This window comes from Glycine max, chromosome 7, assembly GCF_000004515.6.
Source record: "Glycine max cultivar Williams 82 chromosome 7, Glycine_max_v4.0, whole genome shotgun sequence".
Taxonomy (NCBI): Eukaryota; Viridiplantae; Streptophyta; class Magnoliopsida; order Fabales; family Fabaceae; genus Glycine; species Glycine max.
The window spans coordinates 31,049,015-31,062,905 of record NC_038243.2 but is presented as its reverse complement, the minus strand read 5'-3'; positions in this window follow the sequence as shown (position 1 = coordinate 31,062,905).

The window sequence follows — 13,891 nt, the reverse complement described above, 5'->3', positions numbered from 1 at the left end:
AAAATCCATCTCTTTCTAGGGAGATTCATTCTTCTTCTTCTCCTCATTCTCTAAGGGATTAAGAGACCGTGGGTCTCTTGTTGTAAAGGAATTGTAAACACAAAGGAAGGATTTTCCTTGTGTGTTTAGAACATGTAAAAGGAATTTACAAGATAGTGGAACTCTCAAGTGGGTTGCTTGGGGACTGGACGTAGGCACAAGGGTGTGGCCGAACCAGTATAAATCTGAGTTTGCACTTTCTCTTCCCTTAATCTCCTTTGTTTATTATTGCTTTATATTCATATTCAAATTGTTTTATTTGAATCAATATTTAAGAAGTTCATTATTAAGGGAATTTATAACTTGAATAAAAAGTGAAATAGATTTTTAATTGGGGAAGTAGTTTGGAATATCTTAATTCAACCCCCCCTTCTTAAGATATCTGAGGCCACTTGTCTAACAAAAAATATATGGAGGTTTAAGGAGCACCTACTTGAAGCTCTTGTGCTCTGATACCGCTTGATGGAAGCTTGCTTGTGGGGCTTCTATGGAGGCTGGATCTTTGAGCTTCAATGAGTTCCTTTAATGGTGATTTTCCATCATGGAGATGCAGCGGAAGACAAAGGAGAAGAGGTGAGAGGAGGCGCCATCCACTAGGGAATAAGCCATGGAAGAAGGAGCTTTACCACCAAGATGAGTCTTGGATAAGAAGCTTGGAGAGGATGCTTCAATGGAGGAAAAGAAAGAGGGAGAGAAAGAGAGAGGGGGGAACACGAAATTGAAGAGAAAAAAAAGGAAGAGAAGTTGAACTTTGAGTTGTGTGTCACAAGACTCTCATTCATCAAAGTTACAACAAGTGTTACACATGCTTCTATTTATAGACTAGGTAGCTTCCTTGAGAAGATTTCTTGAGAAAACTTCCTTGAGAAGCTAGAGCTTAGCTACACACACCCCTCTCATAACTAAGCTCATCTCCTTGAGAAGCTTCCTTAAGAAGATTCCTAAAAAAGCTAGAACTTAGCTACACATACCTCTCTAATAGCTAAGCTCACCTCCTTGAGATGAGAAGCTAGAGCTTAGCTACACACACCCTATAATAGCTAAGCTCACCCCATGAAAAAATACATGAAAATACAAAAAAAAATCCCTACTACAAAGACTACTCAAAATGCCTCGAAATACAAGGCTAAAACCCTATACTACTAAAATGGCCAAAATACAAGGCCCAAATGAAGGAAAAACCTATTCTAATATCTACAAAGATAAGCGGGCTCATACTTAGCCCATGGGCTCGAAATCTACCCTAAGGCTCATGAGAACCCTAGGGCCTTCCCTGGATCTCTGGCACATTCTACTTGAAGTCTTCTATCCAATGCCCTTGCAGGGTAGGATTGCATCAATGGGGGTGTTTGCGAATCTTGCTGGTGGATATGATAAGATTGGATTTCGTTGCAAAGATGTGTATAATTATGTTGTACACCAAAGAAAATGACACTATTCCAATGTTAGTGATGCTTTAAATTTTCTTTGTGATTTGGGTAAGAAAGACTCATTATTGTTTGTAAGCACATTGTTAATGAGGAAGGAAGACTATAACAACTTTTTGGTGTGATGGAGAAAGTCAAGTGAATTATGAGTTCTTTGGTGATATTTTAGCCTTTGATGCAACTTATAAAAAGAACAAGTACTTGGGCCCCTTTGTGATATTTTTTGGAGTGAATCATCACAACTAAAATGTTATTCTTGCAACTAATCTTGTTTGTAATCAGAAGACACCTATTTTTGGCTTTTGGAGAAATTGATGGAAGTAATGAAAGGAAAAACATTGGTCTCAATAATAATCAATGGTAATTTAGCAATGAAAAATGGAATCAAAAAAGTTTTTTCCTATGCATATCACTGCTTATGTGCATGGCACTTGCTTCTCAACACAACTTCAAATGTGGGTGTTAATTCTTTCTTGCAATCCTTTAAAAAATCCATGTTTGGTGATTACAAAGTTGATAAATTTGAAGTCATTTGGGAGACATGGTTGCTAAGTTTGGATTGAAAGAAAACAAATCGGTTTAAGAATTGTATGAGAATAGGTGCACCTGGACGACTTCTTACATAAGGGGGAACTTCTTTGTTGGAATCAGAACTACATCTCAGTGTGAAGGATTTCATGGTCATTTGAAAAAAATTGTGAACTCTAAGATGAGTTTGTATGAATTTGTTGAACAATTCCATAAATTCTTAACTTAATTTCATTTTCGAGAATTGGAGGATGATTTTGAGTCCAATTATGGTGACATTATTTTGTAAACTTCCATGTGTTTGTTGAAGCCGTCTGCATTAAGTTTATTTACTAGGAAGATATTCTTTCTTATTAGGCCAATTTTGCACAGAACATCATTAACGAGGGTAAAGGATTGCCATGAAATATCTTCACAGTCCATTACATTTCTAAATTTGGCAATTACTATTTACACCCCTTCTTTTACTAATGCACCCCTTCATAGTGGTCATGAACATTTTCAACACTCCAACACACCTAATTTTTATAAATTTTAATTAGAAGGGGTAGGGTTCATGTAGTGGATGAAGAACAAAACAAATCCAAGGCTAATTGCTAGCTTCTAGTTCCACTCACTCACTATATATTCAGCTCAACATAATAATATTTTGGGTGTTACTTGGTGCACCCAGCATTTTTGCTGGAGCACCCAGCACCCGTGGTGAAATGGCAAAAATGCCCTTCATCCTAATACTATAAATACTCTTACTTATCCATTCATATAGCGCGAATCCTATGTCTCCTCTGCCTACGGCCGCTTCTTCCTTTTCCTCTTCCTCTAATCTGCATTGGCAATAAAGCTTCCTATCACTGTTGGTGCTTGTTCCTCTTCCACTCTTCCGTTGGTGCTTGTTCCTCTTCCGCTCTTCACTTCTTTAGTTGTTGTCGTTCATTGGCTAATCTTCTTCCAGGTAAGTGGTCCCTTCCCTTTGAAGTTGTTTTTGTTGAAGTGTTTAATGATTTTTTGTTATTATGATGTTGTTGCATGATTGTATTATTTTTTGTAATTGGTTTTGGGTGTTTGTTGTTGTTGGTGTTATTTTTTTTAAGCTTTGCTGGAAAAAGTGGCATGTTGCAGACCAAAACCCATACGGATTCAAGATCCGTATGACCCATATGGATTTAGGATCCGTATGGGTTTTTTTTTGTAGTTAATTGAAATTTTTTTCGTTTTATTTTTTGTAAAATTTATTTAAGTTATTATTAAAAATTTGATAGTGTGTTGTTGCCAGTGATCCATATGTATGGTATTTTTTTTAATTTTTTTAAATTAAAAACGTATATTTAAATATTTGTTTGTTACAAATTTTTTAAAAAATTAATTAGCATTACTGCCACACGAATTCGTATGGTTCATACGAATTGTCAATGTATTTTTTCTAAAAAAATTAAATTAAAAAAGAATGCTTAAATTTATTTTTGTTGCAATATTTATTTTTTATAAGTTGTTATGTATTGTAAAAAAATTATTTTAGTTATTTACAAAAATTTAATTAGTGACACTGCCATACAGATCAGTGATCCGTATGGTTCATATGGATTGACAATCCGTATAAATCATATGGTCTGTATGGTTTTTTTTATTTTTTTTTAAAATAAAAAAGTATGATTAAATTTATATTTGTTGTAATATTTATTTTTGGGTAAATAGTCATTTTGGTCCCTGAAAGTGTAACTCGCTGTCAATTTGGTCCCTGAATCGAGATAAATTGCAAAATAGTCCCTGAAAGTGCAATCTGTTAGTCACGTTAGTCCCTGCCGTGAATGGAGTAATTAATGTCGTCAGTTATCGCTGATGTGGCTCGTTAAGTGCCACACAGACATGATTATGTGGATTTTTTATTTCTAATTTCGTTTATTTTAATGAAATGAGGGACCAAACCGAAAGTAAAAAACCCTCATATATCCTCCTCCTCTTCTTCTTCTTCTTTAACATAACCCTTAAATAGAACCTATGCCCTCTTCTCCTCCTCCTCCATATTTGCACTTCTAATCATCTCAATAGACCTCAAAAATCGCACCATTTCGTTCTCTCTTACTATCAACAATGTCGCAGAGGAGCAATGCATCATCATCTCGAACAAGAGTTTCATCACAAGTTGTTCTTCTTTGTGGTTGTGGTAGAAGAGCTGTTAGGCGTGTTGCTGGAACAAATATTAACAGAGGAAGGACGTTTTTCACTTGTTCAATTAATAAGGTATGTCTATTTCACATTTATTGATTTAGGGTTTTGATTTCACATTGGGGGTTTGATTTAGGGTCTCTATTTGGGGCTTTTCAGGATGAAGTTGGATATTGTGGGTACTTTATTTGGGTTGATCAATTGATTGAAGCACTTGGAGTTGATGATTCACTTGGGACATTTTCCATGGAACAAAGAAGACAATTTGGAAGAGAGGAAGATAAGACAATGTGGAAAGGCTCAAGTTAACTCAAAGCTTGATTGTATGGGGATTGAAATGAAGATGTTTAGAACAATTGTCTATGGAATGTTCTTAATTCAATTGTTGTCAATGGTGGTGTTTGTATGTATTCACAAGTACTAGGAATATATATATTAAGTGTAATGATGTAATTTGAGTCTTAGTGTGTTCATGTTGTTATCTACTTGAATGCTTTTAATCAATTTGATGTAATGCTAATCTAAGGAATGTTATTTTGTTGTCTTAGTATGTTCATTTTGTTGCAAAATTGCAAAAGATTCAGTTCTGCATAAGGGCATAATCTGTCAAAAAACAATGATGCATAATTGTATAATTGGAATAATGCATGCTTTGTTTGACACATCAGCGATAACTGACGGCGTTAACTACTCCATTCACGGCAGGGACTAACGTGACTAACAGATTGCACTTTCAGGGACTATTTTGCAATTTATCTCGATTCAGGGACCAAATTGACAGCGAGTTACACTTTCAGGGACTAAAATAACTATTTACCCAATAAAAAATCCACATAATCATGTTTGTGTGGCACTTAACGAGCCACATCAGCGATAACTGACGGCGTTAACTACTCCATTCACGGCAGGGACTAACGTGACTAACAGATTGCACTTTCAGGGACTATTTTACAATTTATCTCGATTCAGGGACCAAATTGACAGCGAGTTACACTTTCAAGGACCAAAATGACTATTTACCCATTTATTTTTTTATAAGCCGTTATATATTGTAAAAAATATTATTTTAGTTAATTATAAAAATTTAATTTGCGTAACTGCCATACGAATCATTGTGTGGTATTCTTTTTTTAAAAAAAAAATAAATTAAAAAAAATTATTTTTAGTTTTTTTTGTTGCAGTTTTTTTTGAGTTATTTTTAAAAAAATAGTAGGTGTTATGTATGGTAAAAAAATTATTTTAGTTATATTTATTAAAATTTAATTAGTGGTATTTTAGTTACATTTTAAGTATTTTTTAAATTAGAAATAATTATGTTTATTTCTTTTTTTGTTGCAATTTTTTTTTATAATTCTTGTAGTTATTTTGAATTTTATTTTATTTTACTGATTTTGTTAAAAAATTAGTATAATTATTTTTTAGTGTATTGTAATCATTTGTGAAATTTAATCATGTATTGAAATTTTATTATGTATAGACTTTTTTGGTTAGTTTTGTTGATTATTTTTCTGATTTATATGTTAGTCTTCCTTTTTATATGATTTGGCTAGTTTTATTATTTAATTATGTATGGTAATATAAGATTACATTTGATTAGATTAGATTAGATTTCCTATATTAAGAGTAAGATTATATTAGATTTCCCAAATTAAGAGTAAGATTATATTAGATTTCCCAAATTAAGACTAAGATTAGATTATATAAGATTTCCAAAACTAAGACTATATTTAAATTAATTAAAATTTGTTAGTTATAAAAATAATTCAATTGAAAATTATAAATAATTTTTATTATACAAAACATTGAAACAAATATTTTAATTGTATAACAAATTTGTAAGTTATAAAAAATGATTGAAATCAATTATTAAAATATATTCATTGAATATAAAAAATACGATAATTATTATGCAAATAATGGTTAGAACTAGAGGTTTTGGTCGGGCTTTAGGCCGAGCAATAGGAAAAGTCTTGGGGAGGAAAGATGTGAGTGACGATGATGCCCCCCAACGGCGAAGGCCTATTGCATTAGCCCGTAGACAGCGACAACAACAGCGTGTTGTCAAGGACCCTCCTACGGCCGCGGAGGAATTGATCGACGAGCAGCCAGAAGCACCTACTGAAGAAGTTGTTACTAATGTTGAGGGTTTTCCAAGCGGACCCCATGACACATCAATTCTCACAGATTTTGAAAATAACATTGCTTTGAGAGTTTGGAATGGAGATGTATGTAATTTTTAAAAAACATAAAGAACGTAGTTTACTAGTTAATAATTTTTTTACAACATCGATATTATTGTTTGCAGGAATGTTCTGAGTTGAAGCTATCTTCCCATGGAAGGAAGATGGCTAAGTTCGAGAGGCCTGCTCCACAGATTGAAGGCATTGTGGCAGTCAGTGGACTAAGTCCTTTGATCGCCTATTCCCTAGATACGGGTGATTGGGGACTAATGTCTGCTTTTATGGAATGCCGACATAAGGAAACTAGCAGTTTCCATTTGCCTGTCAGAGAGATGACTATCACCTTGGATGTCGTTGCGTCGTTGCTACATCTGCCTATTGTAAGGGTGTTCCATAGCTTCAAGCTACTTCATGTCGACGACGTTGTCGAAATGTTGGTGGAATTACTCGAGGTCAGCGCTGCAGAGGTGAGAGTTGAGACGATTTAGTGTCATGGCTCTTATGTTTGACTATCGTGGCTGCGCGACGTGTATGAGCTGAAGATCGAGGCATGTCACTGGATCGTAGCAGCGTGAGCGTATTTGTTGCATCTGCTTGGATACACAGTTTTTGCCAACAAGAGTACCACACTCGTGCACGTGGTATTCTTGGATTCACTGCGTGACTTGACGCAGAGTGCAGGTTACGCTTGGGGTGCTGCTACACTTGTGCACATGTATGATAATTTAAATGACGCGTCCAAGAGCATGGCGAGGCAGTTTGCAGGATATATCACTCTATTATAGGTTAGTTAAGATGTTACAATTTTTTTTCCATTGAAGTTGATTATTATATGTTGTTGTGTATTTAAATGAATATGTTTGCAAAATATATTTAGTGTTGGATCTACGATCATTTTTCGTCCGTTGGTTCCGCTGTTCCTGCCGAGAATTATGATGAGAGGAGCCGCGTGCATGTCGATGGACCTTTGGCAAGACACTGCCCGTTTCCACGTATCAGAGGCGTCTGGATAGACCGACCCTTGATGCGGTGTGCTGGATTTCGTATGGTGACCACCGTTCTTTAGAGAATTTGAAGTCATCTCATTATTTTCCGGCCATCTCAGATGGGGCCTCTTGACAGTCATTCACCGACCGGAGAGGGTTGTACGACAGTTTGGCTACATCCAGACTATTCCGCCACATCCTGCTGCATCTTCGCTCTCTGTTGAAGAAATTAATGATAGATGGATGCAGTTTGGTGAGTACATTGCACCTGTAGGGCAATTATGTGCAGTGTCTGACCACTGTTCGCCAGATTACATGGATTGGTTTTACATGATCTCGCACCCATTCATGAGTTCGGCACAGTCAGGGGATCCTCCTAGAGTTCCATCGATTCAACAATATGAAGAATTTGTTGAACCAGATATGTATCAGCAACCGATGGCGACAGTGGCACCTAATGAGGTAGACGTTAATGTGCATCATCTTTGACATGCAGTGGTAATATTATTTTTTTTTTGTATTTTTGTTTGTTGCTTTCTTTTGTATTTTATTACTTACAATTGTTATGTTCGTTTTATTTCACTTGCTAGGATGACTTTGTAGCAATTGCTGATAAGTTGGACAGGCTACTGAACCTGAGGATCTTGATCGAAGGAATAGAAGCCAATACTATTGTTGAAGAATGTGTGAGCATCACAAGACGCTACATTGGCCAGCCTACTGTAGGTCACAGATTGAGGCGTAGGCGACATACGGATGGTCATTGAAGTTGTTTTATTTTTGCGTTGTATATGTCATTTATAATTTTTTGGATAATTTATTTATTTGGTACATTTATTTTTGGACACTGACATTTGGTTATTTATTTGGAATAGTTAATTTATTTGATATAAATTGTTGTGATTCATTTATTGTTAATTAGCCGTTAATGTTGCGTTAAGAAATAAATTAATTCATGCAACTAAAATAAATTACGCATGTATGATACATCATTGTCAAACTTGACAACACACTCTGAAATGCATGCATATTTTTAAAAGCAATACATGTCTGATGCAATATAAAGCGTGACACGACATTGTTGTACTTGTCAACACAAACACAAATCTGCACGCGTGTCTATTTGTTTAAAAAATTGAAGCAGTGTTAGTGAAAATCATCTATATATATCACACATGCCAACACTCTCAAAAAACACACATTCTCTCCCAAACCAACTTGACAAACCAATTTTTACAACAAACTATGGCATTTTTGGGAGAAACAAGCAGTCAGACAATTGTGAACTCTAGATTGACTTTTATTTTTCTGAATGGGTCGATTATTCACAACGAAACTGGTGTTTATTTCCAAAGTTCCACTCCAATACCCATTTGACTACCTAACTCTTGTGGTTTTGAAACGTTAAAAATCATAATGCACAATACCCTTCAGCTAACCGACAAACAATATTTAGATGAAATTTACTACCGGCTGTCATTCACAGATACAGGTAACCAATTTCGCTTTCAACCTATGCAATTGAAAAATGATGATGATGTTAACACAATGTTAATGTGTAATCATCAATTCTCGTGTGTTGGCCCAATTGAGTTATTATGCACCATTGGTAGAACACCAGATGGTATATTAAACTTACTTCAAGCCACTATGACCTCTACTCATGATGCCCTACTATATTACAATGGGAGATGGAACATGCCACGCCAACACGATTTTGTCGGTTACTCGTTCACAGGAAAAAATCCAAAAAAGTTTGACATTCCTTTTGGATGTATCATCGATGAACTGAAGGATTTGATCAAGCAAGTTTCACCTCAAGGGATTCCCCCTTATGGTATTCATGAATCACAAACGGTAAGGCGATTGTTTTTTCGACAACCAAGTCACTATGAGTATTCAGAAAAAGTTATCAAATTTGAAATTATTGAGCTGAAAACTGACGATGACGTGCTAAAGATCTTAGTACAGTCTAACTACTGGAAACAATTTGGGCCAATAGATATTTTAGCTATTTTTAGTAAATAGGTAATGGAAATGGAAGACGACGTATCTCGGTCACAACATGATTCAATGCAAAATTAGTATTACTTAATTGTAGTTTTTCATGCAATTTTTTAATGTTTCGACTATGTTGAAGTTAATGTAATGTTTGAATTCGTGTCCATTAGCGAATGAAACCGAGGTGGAACACAAAGAAAGTCCTAGAATGGCACTAGATTAGATTGACAAATTAAAAACAAGACTCAAAGCAAAATTCTAGTTATGTCAATTTGGCAATACATCTAAAAGATGAACAACTCCAAGAAGTCAAATAGGCTTGTAATACAACTCAAAATAATGAACAATTTTCAAGCAAATCAAGCATACACATTTTTTTTATGTTCTAGACTAACGTTAATCTTTATCACCTTTTCTCGCTCATTTCTTTTTCTTTTTTGTTCATTCTTTTTCCATTGTTTTTTTTTCAAATGTCTATTTTATCTAGTTAAAATTTCATCACAAAACTCAAAGTATTCAAGCCAGAGCGGAGTTAAGAAGATAGTGTGTCAAAACTGACAACAACCAGAATTTCAACCTAGAAATCAAGAGTAGTGTTTATAATGCTTAACGCTTGGATAATTACAATTTGTGTTTGCTTATGCTCAATTGTCTTGGATAACACAATTCAAGAGAGCTTAAGATTTAATCGGTTTATTTTTTTTTAATCTACTTTAAATAGCACCAAACCACAAGACAATGAAGGAGATACATGGAGAAGACAATGAAGAACAATGAATTAAAGTGAATTGACCGAACAAAAGATATAGGAAGCAAAAGAACATCACCTAGATGAAGATGCTCTGATACCACGTAATGTGGTTCCATGTAGAGCTTGTAGGCCTTGGATCTTCTTCATCAATGGAGTCCTTTGCTTCTTGAAGATCAATGTCAATCGAATGGAGAAGGAGGAAAGGTGATTGGAGACGCCATTTCAAGGAGAAGATGATTCAAGAACAAGTTCACCACCATAGGAAGCCTTGAATAAGAGCTTGAAGGTAGGAGAAGATGAGTTAAGGGAGAGGGAGAGAGAGGAATGAAATTTTGAAAGAGAGAAGAGAGAGAATGAGGTATGAACTTTGAAGTTTAATTTCTCAAATGATCAAAGTTGCAAAATGCACACACAAGACCTCTATTTATAGCCTAAGTGTCCACAAAATTGGAGGAAAATTTGAATTTCTATTCAAATTTCACGTGAATTTGAATTTGTGGAGCCAAAATTTCACTAATTATGATTAGTGAATTTCAGTTATGGTTCAGCCTACTAATCCAAGATCAAATCCAAGATTTCCACTAAGTGTGCTTAGGTGTCATGAGGCATGTAAAGCATGAAGAACATGCACAAAGTGTGACTATATGATGTGGCAATAGGGTGTAGCAAGCAAATGCTCACCTCCCTCTTAGGCTGGTCTGAAATTTAATTGGATTGGGCTTCTCCCAATTCAATTAAATTTCTCTCCCAACACACACATCAAATAGTGCTCTTAATTCATGTGAAATTACAAAACTACACCTAATACAAAAACTAGTCTATGTGCCCTAAAATACAAGGGCTGAAAAATCCTAGATCACTAGGGTACCCTAAACTTGTGGGGCACCCTCCCTACACTATGGAGCCCTAAATACAAGGCCCAAAAAATAATGAAACCCTAATCTAATACATACAAAGATAAGTGGGTTTATACTTCGCCCGTAGGCACAAAATCTACCCTAAGGCTCATGAGAATCCTAGGGTCTTCTCCTGCATCCCTGACCCAATCTTCCTGAAGTATCCTAGCTAGCTCTGGTGATGGGTCCCCTCCTTGGAAGGATTACATTAGTATGGCCTTTTATAACTTTATCGTCAAACATCTATGAGGGGTTATGGCTCGGTCAAGTTGGGCAAGTGTTATTTCAGACCTTATTGCATTAATTGTGTCATTGGTCTAGTCGCTTATGAGTTGGTTTTGCCTGAATGTGCTCAAATTCATCCAGTGTTTCATGTTTCTAAGCTTAACCCCTTTCATGGGACATCGACCACTGAACTATTGACGTTGGACTCTTCAGTTACAAGAACCTTGGTTGAGCTTCGCCCATCTCGCATACTGGATCATCGCATACTACACATTGGGAAAGGCGATATTCATCAGTTTTTGGTAAAATGGGAAGGGTTACCAAGTTTGAAGGTGACATGGGAAGACGTAACATCATTTCGTAAGTCATATCCTAATTCAAACCTTGAGGACAAGGTTGTCAATGTAGGGGAAGGCAATAATACAACACGAAGTAGCACAATAGAGGGACATGGGGTCAATACTCCAATTGAGACCTCTGAAGTAGTCAATCATGTTGGGTCATCAAATAGTTATAGGCCCAAAATACCAAGACCCAAATGCACAAGGAAAGTGCCTAACCATTTGAATGATTTCATCTACGATCTTCTAAAAGTTGCCATCACTTTATTTATGCACATGATTAGTTTGTTATAGATTTTTTTCTATTAGAAAATTATCTCTAATCTTGCCACGTGTTGGTTGATCCAATAATTTTGGTATTGTATTTTGGCTATATATGAACCATTAATGAATAAGAATGGCATACAATTAAAAACCCAAAACTTACCTTCTTTGTCTTTTACGTCTTGGAGTCCCTCCTACTCGAAAAGAGTTTCTGATAGTTATCACATTTGCTTGTTGATAAGTTGATGAAGATCACTATAGGTTGTAGTTGACATAATTAAGAGTATAAAAGTTTTTGTTGTATTAGTTACCGTTCTTGGTGGTTTGGTTTGTAGTATGTATAAACCTATGATGAAGTTATATCAACCTAAATAGAATTTGAAATACATTGACATTACTCTTGAGGACTGGAAGGAAGATCTTAGAGTTGTCTTTGTGAGAGAGTTAGAGGTTGCGATTGAAAATCACATGACATTTCTTTCTAAAATTAGTGGCATAAAAAAATTCAAGACAGATTCACAATCAAATTATTCACAACAATGGATAATAGTTTTGAGAAAAAAAGGTCAAAATAATGAAGATGGTGATGGTGGTGGTGTTGAAGATGCAAAAGGTTATGAAGATCTTGGTTCAAATGCACAAGAGAAAACAACAAGAAACTGATGAGGTAGATTACAAGGATGGTCCAATTGGGTCTTGGAGAGAAAACACATGATGGTTAGCTATTAGAGGAAATTGAAGATGTGATGAGGATGGCGGTGATATTGATACCAATAAGAATGATAATAATCCCCTTAGCATACCTTATGCTAAGGTACTTATTTTCATTCTGATATTATTTTGTTGGCCTATAAAATAAGGAGATATCTATGGTTGTTGTTGGGCACGCACACACACACATATCAATTTTCTATTTTGCTTTTAAAACTCAATTGTTACCAAATCAACTATGTGCAGATTGCTCAAAAAATAGCCAAGAAGGTTTGCATCCATAATTTTGGAAAGGTTGGTGAATGTAAAGCTATCACATGTAAAGAAAATGGAGTAATCTATTATGATGAAGATGGAAGTAAAAGGAATTGTATTCCAACCTCAATGAAAGAAAAAAGACTAGCACTTAAGACATCAAGGGTACATTTTAAAGAATTTTTGGAGTTGCAAGATGATCTTGATGTTTGGTACATCTTTTCAAACAATGTGCATGCTATGCTAAAGGCTTATCTGGTGGAGGCAACTTCCAAATTTATTGTTAAAGCAACATGTAATATCTCTAATTTTCAACTTCTTGGCGGCTCTCACACTGACATTTCATGTGGTGACACTTTACTCAACATCCTTGTTGGTCAGAATCCTCCACCAGTCAGAACCCTCTATAGGTAGCCTTTTTTGAGACCTTGAAAATCAGTTATGCCTGCTTCCAAGATCAATGTCTGACCCCACAAATTAGCACAAGAGTTTTTAGTGTGTTTTGTCCTCACTCATATGTTTTCCAGGAAACTTCCCAGAAGGTCACCCAAAGTTCTTAAGTGATAGACTACTGAAAAATAAATGCATCTTATTGTAATAGGTAGTACCAATTAATTTCTTTAAGTCATCTTCAATTATACAATCTCATACCTACACAGCCTCTGGATCCTTCTCATTCTGGTGTGATTCCATTGGGGTGTTACACTACATATCATGGGAAGGTGGACAACTTGAAGACACCTTCCTCTAGAATTTGTCTTGGTTTGCCAGCGAAGATGGGAACTTGAAACAAAAGCTTGAGATATGATGTAGTCAACATATTCTTCAGCTTTAATTAGATTAGAGTTAGACCTTTGGCCACCACATGCCCTGAGGTCATGGAAAATTTTGATACCATAATTATACTATTGAATGCCAAATTTTCAAGGCCATTTTTATTCGACTTTAAAGTAATTTCATTAGAGGTAGTAATAGTAGAAACATAATATGAAATGTCATTCCTCATCCAAATGTCCAACATCTATACATAGGTGTGATATTTCAGTAGCTTTCTTGTACCGCGGGGCAAGCGAAAATAACACCCATCGGAGGACTGCCGTCTTGAAAAATTTTTTCCTTTTTTT